Genomic DNA, 5,914 nt, shown 5'->3' on the forward strand with positions numbered 1-5,914 from the left:
CAGGAAGTTAGCACCTGAACGTTGGAACCAGATCTCTGTCCTGCCTCTTCCTTGTCTTTCAAAGGTGTCAACACTTTGTTTACCACTGTTTTCAGCATTAGATCATTTTATAAAAGGCAGAGAGAGTAGAATGGGTGATTGCGGTAGGGTGGTGGATTAATATATGGATAACAACCTATAAAACAGAAGAAGAATAATACAAAAATGCAAAACCCAGATTTAATACTAGAATATGACAAGAGAAGGTAGCTTGAGAAACTAAATGCAAATACAGAATATGATTCACAACGCCAGGGGAAGGACTCAGTGAAGAGTGGGGCAGAGCCAACTGGTTGAGATTAAGAGCCTTTCAGTGGACTGCTAAATGGACAGGATCTGGTGCTTCAGCTGAGAGCCTTCTTTGATGGTGACAGAGCAGGCAACGACAGGCTCAGAAACCCTGCGGACCCACCCCAGAGCATGCTTGGAGCGCACAATCACCTAGAGCCCATTTTTATCCTTACACAGCAGCAGAAGTTGCAGGATGATCTCCATGGGCTCAGCCTCTGCAGCCAACATGATGAACGCAGAGACAACTCTGTTGAGAGTTTTGGTGGCTTCATTGGTTCCTTTCCAAAGCTGTTTTTAGTTACATGACTGCTGACAAGGTCCAGTAGTTTTTTGGTGAGGTGGGCATCTGCGAGGGGGTAGACCTTCAGATTTACATCACCCTCAGTCATATCTGCATTTCTGTGGTCCTGCCACCCCTCAAAGCAAGGGGACTTAAGAGGAGGATCGAACCTGCCTTGACCAGGTCACATGGGAGGAATGGCACAGGTGCAGTTTTTTAATAAAAAAGCATCTTTCCTATCTGCCTGTTCAGCAACAGGATGTACATTTTTAGAAGAAGAGAAATTCAGAGAGCTTAATTTCTGTGTATAATCTTCCCTCAAGACAAAGCTGTACAAAAGATTCTTCCAAATGGGAAATAATTAGCTACACAGAAGAGTGATCAACTGTTGCAGAGAAGGCCAATATTGAGCCCAGTATTAGTTTCACTTGGGGGACTCTTTGAGTCACATTGACTTCCCCATGAGAGAAGTAGTGAAAGAGAAATTGTGTGGTAATGAGACAGAGGGGAAGAGGGATGGTTTGTAGGCAGTATATTGGTTTGTGTAAAAATATCCCTATATTGGTTATGTGATCTTTGGGATGAAATGCTTAGAAGCACTGAGCTAGGGAATGAAGGTGTGAAAACATATCCTGAGTGTACTGACATACTTTCACTCATGGGCCAAACCAGAAGAAATAGATGTAAAACCCCGGATATGTAGAGATAATTTTTTTTTAAAGATTTATTTATTTATTTGAGATAGAGACAGTGAGAGAGAGCATGAGAGAGGAAAAGGTCAGAGGGAGAAGCAGACTCCTCACAGAGCTGGGAAACCAACGTGGGACTCAATCCTGGGACTCCAGGATCCTGATCTGAGCCTAAGGCAGTTGCTTAACCAACTGAGCCACCCAGGTGCCCTGTAGATGTGATTCTTAAGACTGACTGTGGGAGAATGTTTTGATCATTTTCCTCTTATCAGTCATAGCCTATGTTAACCTGTATATATTTACCTGTGGTCCCCAACTTTGGAGTGTTGAGGATGAAGGTCTTCTTGAATGCTTTTGACCTTTATATTTCCTGAGTTGACTGGATACAGGTAAAATTTGTATGTAATTAGATCAAGTTCTTTTGAGATCAAGGGAAAGAGATAAAAACAAAAGAAGAAGATTTAGGGAGTTAGAGTTGTTTCTAAGAGGAGCATGTTTACCTGAAGGAGATACTTATTCAAAGGACCTATGATAAGGCTTTGAAACAAGCCTGGTGTATCTCTTTAAAAGTAAGGCTTTCTTGATTTTTGATGTGCAAATATAAAGGATAAGATCTCCAGGCTATCATGGGGCTCCAAAGTGTGAAGGATCTATCTTTGTTTAGAACTGCATTTATTTAGACCATATTTTATTTTCTCGGGTCAGAAACAAGTAAGAATCTTAATTTTCTAATTAAAGAATGAAGTCTCAAATTAATTTTCAAAAAGTATTGACATTGAACCTAGTGATTCACAGACCTGTAGCCCTGGGCCTAATATATGTTTATTAAAAAATTAAAAAATTATAGGGGAGCCTGGGTGGCTCAGTGGGTTAAAGCCACTGCTTTTGGCTCAGGTCATGATCCCAGGGTCCTGGGATCGAGCCCCACATCGGGCTCTCTGCTCAGCAGGAGGCCTGCTTCTCTTCCTCTCTCTCTGCCTGCCTCTCTGCCTACTTGTGATCTCTGTCTGTCGAATAAATAAATAAAATCTTAAAAAAAATTAAAAAGTTATAAAAAACTATTGACATTGCAAAATGTATAAACAAGGATCCAAACTGGAGAATACTGCAGGATGATAAAAAAGAAATAGGTAAGTATGGTCACTTGCATTAATCCTAGTATATATCAGATGAGGTAAAGCAATTTATTTGCCAAGAAGAAGCAGAACTACTCTAAGATAAGAGGAAAATTTCTCCTGTTGCTTCCCAGCCCTCCAAAAGCTCTTCTGCAACACAGTGCCCCATAAAATCATTCTATCATGTCAGTGTGCTGCTGTCCCGATATATCAGTGTTCTAAGTCAGAGCCTGGATACCAGGCAGAACAACAGTTAAGATGAATGAGCAGCATCTAGGTAGAAATAAAGTCCTGAGGAGTTGGTCAGGTTGATTGACACAGAGCAAGCTGTGATTTGAGAGCCATCCTCTAAGGAATTGGTCTTGGGTTTGCTTGGTAACAGAAAAGGCTGCTGGGTCAAGAGGAGCAGGTATTGCTAATGTAGAGTTTATGAGACCTAGAAGTATTAGAGAGGATGGAGACCACTAATTTATTGGTTGCCACAACTGAGATTGGCCAAAGCTTTGAATTGGCTTGAGTCTACAAAAGGTACTCATTAGTAGATTTCACTGTAGAGTATTTATGACACACAGACAGAGAAAATTAACTGAGAAAAGGAGAAAGAAAAGGACAGAGTACTGTAATCCTATGACCTTTGGCTGAATGTATAAATAAAGCTCAAACAGTATTCAAGAAACTATTCACGTTATTTGTTTTTACTCTTTGTTGGTTTTATTCATTTATTTAATGATAAACATTTATTGAGCATTTTCTGTAGAGTTGTTACTCATTAATGTTATAGTAGTAACTATGATGGACTCAACCCCTTCCTCACATGAAACTTAAACTATAATGAAGAAGACCTACATCAAATAAGAAATTATTATAATTCATTATTATTTTATTAAATATTATTATTGATGTTACCAAAAGTGGCATTAGGGAGTGGTATAATATATACAATGGAAGGAGTTCTTCTGGACCCAGGATTTTGGAAGTGTTTCTTGATAAAAGGATGTTGAAACTGAAATTTGAAGAATGAATAGATATTAATAAGCAAAACATGAAGGACAGATGTTTGAGACAGAATGATTAGCCAGGGCAAAGCCTCGAGATGAGAGAGAATGAAGTTTATTTTTTTTAAAGATTTTTTTACTTATTTTATTTTAGAGAGAGAGAGACAGACGGGTAGAACCTCAAGCAGACTCTGTCCTGAGCACAGGGCCTGATGTAGTACTCAACTCTGGGTTCAATTTCATGAGCATGAGATCATGACTTGAGCTGAAACCAAGACTCTGAAGCTTAAGGGACTGAGCCACTTGGTGCCCAGAGAAAAATGAAGTTTTAGACAAGCAAAACAAAATAAAATTTCCTCTGGAATTGTCCTCTATCCAGAAGAGGATGAGGGCCAGGTCTTGGATCACCTGATAAATCTTAAAAAGTTTCTATTTTAATTTAAGAGCATTGACAAGTGTGTGAGGTGTCTTAAGGAGAACAATCATGTACTTAAATTTATACTTAAAAAATCTCTCATTCTGTATGTACATAATGGGAATAAAGGCAAATCAGATTTGAAGGGAGAAGACACATAGTGACTCATACTCAATTTGAAAAATGACATGTGAAGAATTAGACAAGAATGGTGACATTTGGAAGAAAACAAAGGACATATTTAGGAGGTGTTTAGAGGTTGGAATTAATATGATTTGCTGATTTATTGAATATTGGGGATTGCGAATGCAGGAGTCCATTATTACTCCTAGATTTTGCATTGAGAGACTGGGTTAATATTGGTGCCACTTACTGTGACTAGGGACCTGAAAGAAGAACGGGTTTGAGGATGAGACAATTACTTTAGTTTCAGGTCTGCTGAGTGGGAGATGCCCTTGAAGGATCAAGTCAGTAAGCAGTTAGATTTATGAAGTACGAACTCAAGAAATAATACCCTGGCTTAAGAATAAAAGGCCTTAGCTGAGATGGTAATTAAAGCCAAGGGAATGGATGTTCCCTAGGGAAAGAATATGGAGTGAGAAAAGACCAAAGATGTAATTCTGAGGAACACTGAGTTGGGTGGTGGAGCAGATGAGAGAACCCCAGCAAACTGTTACTGGGAAGGAATTCCCCAAGAGTAGGCAGAAAAGCGGGGGACTGTACTATCTCAGAAGCCCAGTGGATTATTTATAAGAGGAAGTGGTTAGCAACGTTCAAGTTAAGAACTTCCCATCCAGATGAATGCCAAAGCATTAAAAGAAGTATTAATGATTAATTTACATGGAGTAAGCAAATATGTTATTGAAAAGGTTCCTGGAGAAACACTGGGCAAAAAACATAGGCATTATTTTCCTTAATTGAATAGATTTTATTTTCAGAGAAGTATAAACAAATAAATGAAAACATGTGTATTTTAATAAAGCACTTGTTCCAAATGTAGAAGTGCTCAATCAAATTGAATATGCCTTGCCACTTTTGGCTTTTTACTTATCTAAGATACATAAACTTTTGGGGGAACATTTTGTCAGGTCAGCAAACCATATTCAAAGAAACCAGAATCTCTAAACATACATCCTAGGGTGATTATTCTTAAGTGAAACAGCTATTAATTTTATATTTTAATTAATTAAAATTTTCAAGATTTTATTTATTTGAAGTAATGTATTAATTTATTAAAATAAATACATTTTATTTATTTGAGAGAGAGCACAAGCTGGGGACAGCTGCAAGGGAGAAGGAAAAGCAGGCTCTCTGCTGAGCAGGGAGTCCCACATGGGGCTCAGTCTCCGGACCCTGAGATCATGACTTGAGCCAAAGGCAGATGTTTAACAGACAAAACCACCTAGGTGCCCTGAAACAGCAATACTTTTATAATTTATTTTTTTAAGAATAAACTAGGATGATTGAATATTTGAAAATCTTCATCTTTAGAATAGTAGAAAATGAGACAAAATTTCAGAAATCTGTGGTTTGTGTTTATTTGAAGTATTTATAGTGCAAAGAATTATCCTTCTTTATTTACAGCCAATCAAGTCTAAATAACTAAAACAGCATGCTTAATCTAAATAACAAATAGTTGATTTTGTTTCTTATTCTAAGTTAAACTCAAACTAAAATAAAAATTAAAAAGTAGAATTTATTGATTTTGATTGACTCAAAGTCACATTTTATCTATTAAATCCGTAAGTTACCATGAGATGTATTTATCATTTGTTTGAGGTATGTCTTCATAATTGAGAGTAAATACAATTAGCAAGTCAAAGAAAATGGTATTTGAATGTAAGTTTACTCCTATGAATTAGTTCAGTTTTCTGTTCTCACCTTTCTTCTCAATGTAAGTAGGTGATGTCAATTTATTCTCTGTCATTAGCAAAATAACGTCACCTCTGACTCAATAATCAATCTCTACTGGGGGGAGTTTTGTTGAACTATCATGACAATAGTAGTTCTTACCATTGTAATGATGACAATCACATGACTTGCAGGGGTTTTGGTGAGCCTGAAGCATGTTGTATGTGGATCTGCTCCAT

General features: G+C 37.6%; 1 pseudogene; it reads right to left on the reverse strand.

The window, feature by feature from the left end:
• Positions 1–303: 303 nt before the first annotated feature.
• On the reverse strand, positions 304–719 carry LOC116867429 (annotated as a pseudogene).
• Positions 720–5,914: the final 5,195 nt, after the last annotated feature.

Source organism: Lontra canadensis, unplaced genomic scaffold (assembly GCF_010015895.1).
Source record: "Lontra canadensis isolate GAN:19392208 unplaced genomic scaffold, GSC_riverotter_1.0 scaffold12, whole genome shotgun sequence".
NCBI lineage: Eukaryota > Metazoa > Chordata > Mammalia > Carnivora > Mustelidae > Lontra > Lontra canadensis.